This window comes from Euphorbia lathyris, chromosome 10 (assembly GCF_963576675.1).
Source record: "Euphorbia lathyris chromosome 10, ddEupLath1.1, whole genome shotgun sequence".
NCBI lineage: Eukaryota > Viridiplantae > Streptophyta > Magnoliopsida > Malpighiales > Euphorbiaceae > Euphorbia > Euphorbia lathyris.
This window is the reverse complement of record NC_088919.1, coordinates 10,909,209-10,924,811: the sequence shown is the minus strand read 5'-3', so window position 1 is coordinate 10,924,811 and position 15,603 is coordinate 10,909,209.

Sequence of the window (15,603 nt, the reverse complement as noted above, 5' to 3'; positions counted from 1 at the left end):
ATGAGGCAGCTTCCAGCTCATTTCCTTCCTTTACCTCGCACGAGGATGCAAATCAAGTGGTGCGGAGCATGGGGTCCATCCTGGATGTGAGCATTGATGTCGGATTGGAGCTAGATATTCCAGCTAGCCATCTGGGGTGCGATGAGAAGGGAAATGCTTTAGTGGAGCCCGTGATGGAGACCGCCAAGGACGAGGGCGAAAGGATCGACGAGGTGTAAGAAAGATTATTTTTAAGGCTAAAATTGATTATTTTTCTTAAAACGTTAGAGTTAAATTTACACCATTTGGTACGTTAAGATTAAATATACTTCCCCTAATTTTAAGGTTAAATTTTTTCTTTATATATATAAAAAAATTAATCCAGGCTAACAATTTTTTTAATTCTAAAGCTGACATCTCCACATGATGCTTCAGTTACATCCAGTTTATTAATTTAGATAAATTAACAAATTATTTAGTATTAATGCATCCGTACTAGTCAAAAAGAGGAGGCTGATAAGATCCAAATTTATCCCTAATGTTTTCGGGGAAATGCAAATTTACCCATAACAAATAAAATAGTACAATTTTATCCCTAATATTGTCATGCAAGTTCAATTCTACCCCTACACAACAAAACTTTTAAACTGGCTGATTCGATAGTTATTCGACTATCACATCGTATTTCCGAAAAAGTTTGTCAATAAAATAAAGCAGTTATGTATATTTTGATGGGTTATTTATATCTATTTTAATAATATGTAAGCATTTTATGCACTTTTGCGATTAATTTGTATCTGGCAGATTTAAATATTGTTATTTCGACAGATTGTTTGTAACTATATTAGTAACATAATCAATATTTTAAACATAATTGATGTTTGGAAAGTCTGATGTGATAATTAAAAAATGAGTTAAATAACAATAAAACAATCTATTGATCTTGTTTGACAATGTTAGGGGTAATATTGATTTTTCTTTTATAACGTTAATGTAAAATTGCATCATTTCATATGTTAGGGGTAAATCTGCACTTCACCAAAAACGTTAAGGGCACATTTTCATCTTATCCCTTTTATTTTTTTTATACAAAGTAAACATATATAATTAAAGGATAATAGTCAAATTTAACCCTAACTTTTCAACCCAAGTGCTGATTTAGCCAATAGTGTATGCAATGATGCAAATGTAACCATAATATTTCCAATTAAGATTAATTTTAGCCATGGGCTATTAGAAGTTTGAAAAGATAGGTTTGGCAGTTATTTAACAGTCAAATTGAACTTTCCAAATGAACTTATCGATAAATTGAAGCAGTTTCATACATTTATCGATAAATTGAAGCAGTTTCATACATTTTTTATAACTACATTAATGACGATTGGTTTGCAGCTGCTTTCATTCGGATTTGGATTCAAGAGAAGTATGAGATTTGTTATCCTTTTATTTTAGTTGAACTACCTTTTATGATATTTTTTGCTTTTTGTAGTCTTTATGTTTCCTCTGTGGATCTTTTATTAGGCTTTAGCCTAAACAGTAAAACCTCTATAAATTAATAATATTAGGACATTTTATTAATTTATAGATATATTAATTTATCGAGTATAAATTTACTGAACTGGTCCAAGTCGAGACTATAAGAAATTATTATTTTAAATAGATTATTAGTCTATCGAGTATTAATTTATGAAGGTTTTACTTATTTTTATGAATCTGAAGCATAACGAGATGACAGTAGCTGAGTATGAGAACCGTTTTGCTGCATTATCCCGGCATGCATCACTTATGACTGAAGATGAACGATGTAGAAGATTTGAGCGCGGCCTGACCCCTAAAATCAAAGCTTGCGTAGCCAATTGTGTCAAAAATTATCGTATCCTCCATGAGACAGCTGCTAAAGTTGAGAAGGATTTTAATGAAGGGGAGACACTGTCATCTAAGAGAGCTAGATCTGAGAGTCAGGGAGAGCAAGGTCGACCAACCAAGAGAAGTGGATCGCAGTCCTTCTCTAATGGAAGGGGCAGTTTTTCACAGAGTGGTAGTAGCTATCGAGGAGGAGGTAGATTTGGGGGTAGCAGATCAGCGAATTCTGGCCAAGTTTTAGGTGGACAGAGCACTTATAGCTCACCATCTGTGGGGAGCAACAGAGAGCCTGGTAGTGGATTAGGGCGTGGTTTTAGAGGAGGTACAAGATCATATTCTGTTCCGGCTTGTGAGATATGTGGACGACATCATAGAGGAGAGTGTTGGGAGCTTCAAAAGATCACTTGTTTTGGGTGTGGCGAGTTAGGCTATTATAAAAACAAGTGCCCATATGTCATAGGGACTGGTGGTGCAACTTCATCTGGAATAGCAGGTCGAGGCAACATAGTTGACAACATAGTTGACAACATAGTTGGTGCTGGAAGAGGTCGAGGTAGAGGTCGTGAATCCGATGTTGGTGGTGGACAAAATGGTGTGGCAAGCACTCAGGCTCAGACACAAGGTACCCCGAGTGCATTCAAGATGACTAGAAATGAAGCGACCATTTCACCTGATGTGATATCTGGTACCATTACTATCTTTGATACTCCTGCTTTTGTATTGATAGATTCTTGGTCAACCCATTAATACATAACATCTATTTTTACTTTGAAAGTGTCTGGGAAAGTAGAGCCTCTAGGTTATGATTTGAGGGTACAAATGCCAACTGGGGATAGTGTAGTAGTGAATAAGGTTGTAAAAGATTGTCCTATAAGAGTGAGTGAAAGAGAATTTCCAGCTAATTTAACTGTTTTAGATTTTAACGAGTTTGATGTGATCTTGGGTATGGATTGGCTTTCACAATATAGGGCAATAGTGGACTGTTATTCTAAGGAGGTAGCATTGGGTACCGATGAGGGTAACAGGGTACTATTTGTAGGAGAAATGTCAGTAGTACCTTCGTGTTTAGTGTCAGCAGTTCAGGCTTTTAGGTGGATTAGAGAGGGGAGTGTAGCCTTTTTGGCACACATTATTGATACAAGTGTCGAGGATACGAAATTAGAAGTTATCCGTGTAGTGAGGGAGTTTCTAGAGGTATTCTTAGATGATCTTCCTGGATTACCACCTAATAGGGAGGTTGACTTCACCATTGAGACCATACCGGGGGTTCCCCCTATATCCATTGCACCATATCGAATGGCACCGGTGGAGTTACAGGAGTTGAAGAAGCAATTGGAGGAGCTATTGCAGAAAGGATTTGTGAGACCTAGCACTTCACCTTGGGGTGCACCGGTCTTGTCTGTCAAGAAGAAGGATGGAAGCATGAGGTTATGCATTGACTATAGGCAGCTAAATCGGGTAACAATTAAAAACAAGTATCCTTTGCCCCGAATAGATGACCTTATAGATCAGTTGAAGGGAGCTCGCTACTTCTCTAAGATTGACCTGAGATCAGGCTATTGGCAGTTGAGAGTGGCAGATTCTGATATCCCAAAAACTGCTTTTTGCACGAGGTACGGTCACTTTGAATTTCTTGTAATGCCTTTTGGACTTACAAATGCTCCTACATTTTTTATGGCAATGATGAATAAGACCTTTCAGCCATACTTAGACCAGTTTGTTTTCGTTTTCATTGATGATATATTGGTTTACTCGCGAACGACAGAAGAACATGAGCATCATTTGAGGATAGTGCTGCAAATCCTAAAAGAACAACAGATGTATGAAAAGCTCAGTAAGTGTGAATTCTGGATGGAGCAAGTGGTATTCTTAGGCCATGTGGTATCCGGTGAAGGTGTTAGGCCGGACCCCTCTAAGGTAAAGGCAGTTATGGAGTGGGAAGCACCACAGAATGTGATAGAGGTGAGAAGTTTTCTTGGTTTGGCTGGTTACTATAGAAGGTTTGTGGAAGGTTTTTCATTAATTGCGGCGCCTTTAACTAAACTGCTGAAAAAGGGAGCTGTATTTCAGTGGAATGAGAAGTGTCAAGAGAGTTTTGATGGGCTGAAGAAGAGTCTGACATCAAATCCAGTTCTTGTGCTACCATCTGAGGGTGGAGGATTTGTTGTGTATACAGATGCTTCAGGACAAGGGTTAGGATGTGTTCTGATGCAAAATAGGAAGGTGATAGCTTATGCTTCTAGGAAATTGAGGCCTCGTGAGAAGAATTATCCTACATATGATTTGGAGTTAGCAGCAATCACTACACCAAAACCCTCTTCAGATGACGGTTAAAAACCATCGTCCCGTATGATATAAATCTATCACAGGGCTCGCTGCCGTTTGTTAAGGCATAAGACGACGGTCACGTTCTGTCATCCGTAATAGCCTCACATGACAGCGACCAAATAGTGACCTATCATCTGACCACTAATTATATGACGGTTTATCTAATAACAATTGTCACCGAATATATGTTCTCATGACACCATTTTTTAAATAATCTGTCAAAATATTAAGTTAAAATGGAGGTGTTATGTTAATGTTATGACAGTTTTTGTTTTCTCGACTGTCATCATAACGTAATTCACATGATATAATTTGTATTAAATTCTGTCATTGGAGCGTAATTAGTATGGCAGTTTGTTATCAGTTCTGTATCGTTAGATAGAAAGTAAGATGACATTTTCTTATAAGAATTTTGTCATTGTTTTTTTTTTTGGTTTTTACCTCTTCCATGAACCTGTATATATAACCAAAGTAGATTGCAAATAATGTGCAAATAACCTTTATATATAACAATAAACTTGTACATATATGAAGATCACAATCCTAACCAAAGGTTTCTCATTACAAAACTAACATTTAACTATATAAGAAGCCTAAACACCTAAACCTTGAATCTCCTGACTTGTTATGCCCATTCTTTGCATGTTTCCTTCCATCCCTTTGCTCTCTGCAACATAAAATACACAAGTTAATTGAGTGATGAACTTAATACCAAGTGCCTCTATTGTGCCACACACTTTAATAGCGTTATTAGAGCCATTATAGGTAATTCATATTGACATAAACTGAGGGTAAAAGAAACGGCTCACTAGAGATGCATGAAATTCTGATAGCACATAATCCTTAGTTTATTGAAAATAGTCCAATCCGTTCTCAATGCCTAAATTGATACTCTTTTTTAAACGTGAAGCCTATATCGGTGTTATTTTGTACGTGGAGCCTAAATTGATACTTCCCCAAAAACCATAAACCTATTTTAGTACAAATTGGGAAAAGCATGCAGTAATTGCAAGGTAAACTCAGCTGAGTAAAGCATAGAATTCTGAAACTACACTAACTGACAAGGCAATATTAGCTCGATCTAATTTTTTCTTAGACTACAAATGTACCTTTCAGATTCATTGATCGACCAAATATTAACCTAATGATGTATCATGTATGGTATTAATTGTATAATACAAAACTATCATCATAATAGAGTTGAATCAGATCATCTGCAAACAAAAGGAAATAGTAGTAGTGCAAGATAATTTATGATCAACTGTATGGTGTATGGAAAATATTACAGTATTTAGGAGTTGCAAAAGGTACTATAGGGATAAAATGGAAACTAAAGGAAATAGTAGTAGTGCAAGATAATTTAAGCAAATGAGCAAAAGTAGGAATTGGAATAATGCTTGAGATTCGAGAACCTTGAGGCATGATTCTAAATTCTAGAAGGTAAAGGATAGTTATAATTACCTCAACGTTTTGGAATTCTCTAATATCCAGCTTTGTCCTATACCACAACCCCAATTAAGATTTCACAAATACATAATTGTTTTTTTTTGAAGACAAATACATAATTGTTTAGTCAACTACATTTCACAAATAAACATGACTCAACATATAAGAAATAAACTAACAGGTCAGGTTCAAAAATTCTGTACTTTAAAGAAACAGAACATTCCCAAAAAAATGAAATCAACTTGAATTGCAGTGGTTGTTTGATGCATTAACTCTTGAAAGCTACCTTTGCTTCATTAACTCTTGAATTTCAGAACATTCCCATAGAACATATTCTTGTTTTATGATGCCAAAGATATATAAAGGAAACCAACATATTCATGTAGTGAACAATTTGACAATAAAGCTTGATCAGTCAACCTATTACCAGAATTTCATTTACATAAGGCATGTTTGGTTGACCAATTTGTGGGTACAAGTTAGTTGAATTTCTTCCAAAATAGCTATAAGAAGATGTTTCTTAATACTAACCAAACACTTTTATTCTGCGGTTTTGACTCAAAAAGTAAAAAGGAGCTACAAAAAGAAGAACCGAACAGACACATAGATCAATCATACAAACCCAAGACAACTGAATCAAGTAACACGATAGAGAATCTAATAACATTGAGACCTAAATTGGTACCTTTTTTAAACGTTAAGCCTATATTGGTGCTATTTTGTACGTTGAGCCTAAATTGATACTTCCCTAAAAACCATAGGCCTATTTTGGCACCTTATCCCTTTAAACATATGAGCTCTTTGATTCAGCCCCTGATTCGTTGATGTCTCCAACTACAATACACCATCCAAAAATAGCAAAAATTTCAAAATCTCACCCAAATTCATAGCAAATCCATTAATAGAAACCAGACCCAAATTCATTTGGGGAACAAGAACAAAGGTAGAATTTATTTGGGGAACATGATCTCTACCAACAAGAAATAAACTCATATGGACAAAAACATGACAAACACAATTTAGGATAAAATGGATCTTATGTTATTTTAAGTTTAAAAAATTATTCCGATCATTGTGCATATAAATATAAAGAAGCAAAAGGGTTGCTTCTCTTACACCATTTTTCATTTCTTGTAAAGAAACATTTCATATAATCAAACCCTCTATTAACATAGCCAAATGTGAAAGAACATTGACACAAACTGAAATCACATATCAGGATGAAACTGAAGCAATCAGCAAGCACAAATATTATGATGAACATATCTGCAGCATGTACTAGGAAACTTCAATATATGTTATACATATTGCTGCATCAAGTTCAATGACTGATCAAACAGAGATCGAAAAATATGGTTCGAGATCAAACAGGGAGTGAAAAATAAAATTATCCGGACTAACAAACAACAAAGCCACATAATTAGTGCATTAAATACCTGGCCAGGTCTTAATTACTCTCCATAATAGTATACCATGACAATTGTTAGACGAGGTGCCGCGGCCTAATCTCCCGGGCGGACCGGGGGGTGGACACCTCATGGCGACGTAAGCAGTGATTGGCGCCGAAAGCAACCAATCGTGGAATCAAGCTGCTCGGCAGGACCGGAGCTCGGAGATATGGAAGAGTCGCCACCCACGAATGGGAAAATGAACACCGATCCCTTGCGGGAGACCGGTGTGGGTTCGGGAAACTTAGGTACGAGCCGAGAAGGCTAGCTCCTTTCTGGAGAAAGGCTACTAGGCACCCCGACATCGCCCGGTTATGAACCACCGGCCTCCTACTCAGCATGTTAGGCGATAACGGACTAATCGTATACTTCTTTAAGTTTAAAATTCATTTGAAACCTTTTCTTTCTCATTTTGGAAACCGTTTTGAGCATATATTATTGAAAAGCCACTTTAGTAAAGAATCACCCATTTACATCAGTTCAATATACATATAAAAGAGAGGGGAAGAAGGAAGAATTGATTTATTTACCACGTGATTTACATTTCGTGTTGCATGTTAATTCTATACTAACTCATTTCCCCAAAACGAGTTTATTTACATGGTTCGCACCTTAATCGCCGTTGGAACGATTTAGGTGCGTTTTTAAAACCCCGTTTGATGAAGTTCACCCAAATCGCCGTTGGAACGACTCAAGTGTTTGAAAACGTTAAGGCAAAAATCTTTAATAAGAAAACGTGGTTAAGCATACAAGTCAATTTATTTTGTATAAATCATTTAAGAAAACGATTCAAAAACTCTATTATTCACAATGAAAACGATTTTAATTACAAGGTTCGCTTAATCCATCGTTGGAACGGACTAAGGTTTTAAAATGTGGTGTTTTAAGAAACGATTTGAAATGTCAAGAAAACACTATTTATTTACATTAGGAACTTCTAAAAACTCATTAGTTTAAATAATTAAATTGAAAACTCTTTTTGTGATTTATTTTCCCCTTTTTCCTTAGTGGATTCTCTACTTGTTATAATTACAATAATAAACATATTTAAACCAAAATTCACTCCCAAATAAAGCCCATTTGAAACATGGACCCCTAAATGGCCCAAAAGAATAAAGAAAATAATATAAGCATATATATATACATTTTAATCCAAAAACGAAATATGAAATAAAAGTTAATGAAAAGAGACTATATAATACATATATGAAAATACTAAATATAATACATTTATACTTTAAACGTGTGAAAATAGTAAATAAAACTCCTAGATAAGAAAATAACATTTGTCACCAAAATAGTTTTATTTAATAATAACTAATATAGCCCCAATATCCCAAAACTATATATATACATAACTAATGTAATTTTAAATGTCAAAAATAATATATATTTATCCACTAATATTTACTAATTATCTCCAAAGTCAAAAATAATATATATTTATCCACTAATATTTACTAATTATCTCCAAAATGCTCAAGTAAATAACATTTAAAATAAAATCCAATATAACTCAAATGAATGAAAAAGGAAATATATATACATATACTTATAATAGATCAAATTAATGAAAAATAATATATAGACATTCTAAATAACTATAGGTACCGAATATCTAAAAAATAGTTTAAAAGTATATATTACATAACTATATATATGTATACCAAGGATCAAAAACTTAAAAGTTGAGAAAGAGGGACTAAAACAGCATTTTTTACATTCCAGCAGATTTACCGACGGAAAATCCGTCGGTAAACAGCAATTAGTGACAGAAATGGCAAATTACAGCAGCACTCCAATTATTTCCAGATTTATTCAAAAGCTTTAAATTAAATCTAATTCAATCGTTTTGGATTTCCGAACTACCAAAAATGGATCATAGTCAATAACGGACGTTCCTAAAACGACGTTTTTATTTTCAAACGTTATTTGGAAATTCTTTAAATTACAACTTATAATTACAATGTCTTTAATACCCGAACTACATTTTTATCGGATCACGGTTCGTATTGGGATATCAAAACGAGGTTTTTTATTTTAAAACAAAACCAAATTTTATTCAACACGAGACAAAAATTAAATAAATACGCTAAATTAAATAAAACGTGATAAAATAAATGAATAACTAAATAAATAAAAACTATAACATAAAAATAAATAGAAGAAGGAAATAAATTAAATAAAATAAAAGAGTCTAGTCCTCGGATAATACCTTAAATTCGGTATCTGACAGTCGAAGCCGATTGATTCCACGAGTCGTGATTTTCCGGTTTTTTGTGTTTTTTAGTAAAAATTTAACTTTGGGAAAATTTGGATTTTTTTGGGAAAAAAAATATTTTCTCCAAAAAATTGACTTTCTCTCTCTAAAAATGTTTAGAGTGAGAAAGCTCCAAAGAATCTCCTCCCTCCCCTCAAATGCATGGGGATCCGTGCCTTTTATAGGCAAACGGGTCCCCGGACAAATGGGCGACGCCCGAGTAAAATCGAGCGTCGCCCAAGGGGGTTCGGCGGCCGCCTAACCTTGCGTTGGGCTACCGCCCAACAATTGTTGGGCGATAGCCCAACAGCGTTGTGCGGTCGCCCCCTGCGGCCGTCGAGCTCACGTTCCGCGCCGTCGAGCGTCCACGCGTCGTGACCGCCGAACGTGTGTTCCGCGCTGCCGGGCGCACACGCCCCGTGGCCAACGAGCGCGCGTCTCGCGCTGCCAAACTCGTGCATTGCTCGGACGTCGAGTGCGTGCTATTCCTGATTGGATGCGTGCGTCCGACGGGCGTCGAGCGCGCGCTTTGCGTCGTCGAGCGGGTGTCCGACTGTCGTCGAACGCGCACCGACCGCCGCTAAGTACTCGCACCATGCCGCTAAGCATTCGCGAGCCATCCAATCAACAACAGCGACCCACCGTAACTTATTTATTTTATTATTTTTTTTCGAAACTTCCGGAATCAATCGCTTCCACCGTCTAGTTTTCAGGTTTTCGTCACAGGTCCTCCGATTCGGTGTCTATAGTTGCCCCTACTTTGCTATTTTGACAGTGATGTGTATGTTTTGAAAACGTTTTTTTGCTAACGCACACATGCAATGTAAAACATATAAAAAGTAAAAGACACGTAAAGAGTAGGAGGGAGAATACATGGCCTTCGCGCTGCGCGCTCTGGTGTTGTTCTCCGATTCTTTCCATCCTCGCCTCTGAAGCGGCCGTCGGTGGATGTTCTTTTCTCAGAATCTAGCGCATGTTGACTATGGGTAAGAATGGCTCAAAAGCAATTTCGGTGCACGATCGTGGGTAAGAGGGCTCGAAAGCGATTCCGGCCTACGAACGGGGGAAAATGGCTCAAAAGCAGCTCTGGTCTATGACCGCGGGTAAAGTGGCTCAAAAGCAACTCTGGTCTACGACCGTGAGTAAGATGGCTCAAAAGCGACCCTGGTCCGCGACCGCGGGTAAAATGGCTCAAAAGCTACTCCGGTCTGCAACCGTGAGTCAGATGGCTCAAAAGCAACTCCGGTCTGCGACCGTGAGTCAGATGGCTCAAAAGCGACCCTGGTCTACGACCGCGGGTAAAGTGGCTCAAAAGCAACTCCGGTCTGCGACCGTGAGTCAGATGGCTCAAAAGCGACCCTGGTCTACGACCGCGGGTAAAGTGGCTCAAAAGCAATTCTGGTCTACGACCGTGAGTAAGATGGCTCAAAAGCGACCCTGGTCCACGACCGCGGGTAAAATGGCTCAAAAGCAACTCTGGTCTACGACCGTGAGTAAGATGGCTCAAAAGCGACCCTGGTCCACGACCGCGGCTAAAATGGCTCAAAAGCGAGGATTGTCTCTGGATTCTTCTACAACACTGTCGCCTGTATTTTCTCACTGGAGCTAGCGTCTCGGAGGTTTAACGGAAACATGTTTTAGTCTAGAATGATATAGACTAACGATTATTTTTCTGTTGACTGTCGTCTGTATTTTGACTGGTGTCACTGTTCTGTAAAAATTGGCTGTTGTCTGGAGTTCATATCTTGACAGTATTGGTTGCTGTTTGGGAGAAATGCAGGCTGAAACGGACTGCAAATCAGAGGTCTGTGCATCTGGTAAATAATTATTTACTTTTTACCTTTATGTCACATCGTACTTTTTTCACTATTTACGGGAATGCCATTCCCTCTTCCTATATAAGGTGGTGGGGTTTCATTTCAACCCCACACCTTCTCTCTCTTCTTTCTCTCTCTGGACTTTGATTTGGATTATCCTCGGGATGGATTTGGATGAATGCGATGGCACGAGAGGCATGGATGAGGTTTACGTGAACCTGGATAGGGTGGACCCTTTCCACGACCATGAGACGCATCTGAGCCGGACACGCTGCAACGAGGTAAGTGATTTCTCACTTTCGTTTGATTCAAATGCTAGGCTTTAGTATTCCTATCCGAACATGATTTGCATGCTAACTTTTAGATTGCCTTAGAGGACTTTAGATAGAAAACATGAATTTCTTCACTTACAAGTAACACTTGTTTGTTTCTGTGTACGAACGCGCGTTATATGCATGTGAGTAGTAACCTTGCGAATTCCTGCATGCTAACAGTAAAAATAACGTGAATAGTAAAAACGTGAATAGTGCACGTGAATAGTGACAACTTAACTAATGCACGTGAATAGTGAAAACTTAACTAATGCATGTGAATAGTAAAACTTAACTAATGCACGTGAATAGTAAAAACGTGAATAGTGAACATGAATAGTAAAAAACGTGAATAGTGAATGTGAATAGTGAAAACGTGAATAGTGAAAACTTAAGTAATGTACGTGAATAGTGCACGTGAATAGTAAAAACGTGAATAGTGAAAACTTAACTAATGCATGTGAATAGTAAACGTGAATAGTGCACGTGAATAGTAAAAAAATATGAATAGTGAAAAGTTAACTAATGCACGTGAATGGTAAACTTAACATATGCTCCTTGTCAATGCGGACGAGAGTGGACTAAAGAATTAACTAAACCTTACATGAGCGACCCTAAAGGAGAGACTTTTATAGAAAGTTGGCCCTAATTGACCAGATGTCTCTAGGTTAGATAATGAAAGAATACCTAGTCTTAACGCGTTTTCATCAATCGTACGCTTTAGGAATCGTATTTAAATTTTCCTGTCTTGTTCTTTCTAGTTCATCGAGATTTCCGGGACAACGGTCGAGATTCATTCGTGGTATGCTAGGCTAGGCGCCGCGGCGAGAGCCCGTGTGCGCGAGTTGGGCTTCGAGCCTTTTATTTCAGCGCTGCCCCGCACCAACGGGGTGTGTGATCGTTTTGGCCTACGTGCCTTATGCGAGCGGTGGGTTGACTCGACCCACACCTTCCATCTTTCCTTTGGGGAGATGACCATCTCGCCCAGAGATTTCTCTTTGTTGACGGGGCTGCGGGGGAGCAGCACTCCAGTTCCCTTTCATTTTGACCTGATGCGACCGCGGGTTGACCTCGCTAGGCTTGCTGCTTTGATTGGGCCGGGAGTTTGCCCAGGCGCCAGATCTACTCCGCCGAAGTTTGTTTCTACTGCGAGCCTTTTGAGTCGCCGGGATTTTTGCGAGACAGACGATACTGACTTGGCAGTTCGTAGTTTCTTAGTGTATACTCTGAGCGAGACGATTTTCCGCACCAAGGGCGGAAAGGTACACGCGGGTCTTATTCAGGCACTCAGTGATTTGGATACGGCGGCTTCCTATGATTGGGCGGGGGCAGGTCTAGCCTTTCTATATAAATTTTTGGATCTGAACGCGGAAGCGCAAGGACTTCGGTGGTTACACCTTTGCCCTGCTAGTACGTGACGCGCCCTTGACTCGCCCATTTTATCTTTTTCGCGCTTTTCACACTTATTATCTTTGTTTTTACCGCAGGTTTGGGCGTATGAGAGGCGGATTCTTCCCAGTCAGTCTCGGCCTCGGCCACGAGTACCGAGGCTCCCTCTCATGACCCGATGGAGAGATTTTGACCTAGGTGCTGAGAGGAGACGGACGGTGGCGCGGCTCCTAGATTGGATTGACTCGCGGACCCTGGGACAGGTAGATGTCGTCTAGTCGTGCTAGATTCTTGTTTGAACCGTTCTGACTTTCTCTTTGTGTTTTTTTTTATAGATTAAGTTCAGGTGGGACGACCTCGACTTCGGTCCCGATTACATGTATGTATCTGTGATCCAGGAGCAGCAGTGCGTGCTCACCGGCCCCTGCGTGTGGGCATGGTATTTGGGGGACCGAGGCATCATCGGGGTTAGTGACGCACACTGGACACCGGGCGAGATTCCCGTTTCTATGTTCGCGGTGCGGACCATGCCCCTGTCGGTCATCCATCCGGACTTGACCCGTCGGTTTGTCGGTAGAGAGGTGTGGGTTCATGTCGGGGGCCGTGATCCCTACCTATCGACTCTGTTGAGCGCGAGGGATGCCCCGACGGCAGCGATGGAGGTGGATCCGGTGGCAGACGTATTTTCGAGGGAGGCTGTCGCGACAGTCTTTGGTCAGGAGGAGGTCCCGGTAAGTGATTCCGCTTTTTACCTTTTATTCATGAGATGGTTAGCGGTATTTATTGTGTTTTTATTTGCAGGAGGGGTCCTGGAGGAGTGCTCATTTGTCGGACTTCTTTGATGGTACTCGAGCTCAGACATCCGTAGACGAGCCACCCTACTATGTCGGCGAGTCCTCTAGTGCCGCCCAACCGGAGAGGTCTTCCCTAGGCGTGCCCGTACCAGACTACGGGAGAGATTTTGCCACGGTTTGTTACGATGAGTCCGGGGCAGCTTATGCGGGGGTCGAGGCGGCTCCTTCTATCTTTACCTCGAGGGTCCTATTTGATCCTTCAGACGCTTCTCTGACCACGAGAGAGACCTGTACAGATTATGTGGGACTGTCCGGTTACCTCCGAGACCGCCTCAGCTTGCGTTGCGCCGATCACCTGGTATGTATCTTTATTTTATTTCAGTGTAGTGGAATGCATGCATGTATGTATGATTTCTGTTCTTGCCTATACTGCTTCTTATTTATTTTTCCATCTGTTTTTCTTTTTTTTATAGAGATCTTCATGCCCATGAGCGGAGACAGAGTGAGTTGGTGCGAGAGGCTGACGCCAGGGTTGGCTAGGTGTACCAAGAGCGGAACGACCACTGGTCGGAGGTGATGCGGAGGGAGACTGCTGGACGTCTTATCGTTGAGGAGAGGGCGCGTGATGAGACAATTGGACGCCTCGCTGCCGAGGAGAGGGTGCATGTTGAGACCACAGGACGCCTCGCTGCCGAGGAGAGAGCACGAGTTGCTGAGGAGAGGCTCCGAGTTACCGAGGAGACCTTATCTGCGGAGCGGGCATCGCATTTGAGGGGGTTTAAGGCCTACTGGGACTTCCCTCCATATTAGGCTTATTATGTATTGCCTTGTAGTTTTCATTAGAGTTACCCCGATGTATAGCTGATGTATAGGGAGTGGGGTGGATAGTAGGTAGGTTTTTTTTTTGTTTTTTTTTTTTTGTGAACAATAAGATAGGAAATGTATAACTCATGATTCATATTCCCATACATTCAGTAGATTATGATGATTCCAATCATTCTCGTCAAATATGTTCACGCCTTTATTTATTTACAAACAACAGAAATACTTAGCCTCTTATACATTGTTTTTGTAACTGCTCAAGTTATAACTATTGTTACCAGGACCCGCCTTTCGGTTTTCGGATCCCGGCGATTTTTCTCCTCTCCTTTTACTATCCCGGAATTTTTAAATGAGTGCCCTTTTGGGTTTTCACCCATTGGGATTTCCCTTATTGTTGCATAGGTCGCCCTTTGCGGGTTTTCAACCTATCGGGAATTTTTCTTTCTTTTTCTCTTTTTTTTTTTTTTTACGAAAAGTATTTCTTAAGCCTATCCAGGTTGGTAGGTTCGGAGAATTCCATGCCGTCCATGGTAGTTAACTTCACCGCTCCTTTGCTTAGTATCTTCTTCACGACGAATGGCCCTTCCCAGTTAGGTTTAAACTTGCCCCTAGGGTCGGTGTGCGTCACACGAATCTGTTTCAGCACCAAATCTCCTTCTTTGACCTTTTTATTGAAAGCTCGAGCCATCCTTCTTTGATATAACTGTACATGGTAAAGGGCTTCCATCCTTTTCTCGTCAACCAAAGCCAACTGCTCATATCGCTTCTTCACCCATCCCGTCTCGGAGATTTCTGCTTCCACTGCGATTCTCAACGGTCGCTTTTCGATCTCAATCGGCAGGACTGCTTCTGTTCCGTATACCAAGGAGAACGGCGTTGCCCCAGTCGAGGTTCTGACTGTCGTGCGATAAGCCTATAATGCGAGCGGGAGCTGCTCATGCCAATTTCGATGTGATTCCACCGTTTTTACGAGAATCCTCTTAAAATTCTTATTAGCTGCTTCTACTGCCCCATTAGCTTGTGGACGGTACGGAGAAGACCTGTGATGTTCAATGTCATATTCTCGGAAGAGACTTCTTACTTCCCCCTGAAACTGAACCCCATTATCCGTGATCATGTGATGAGGCACTCTGAAGCTGGTGACCA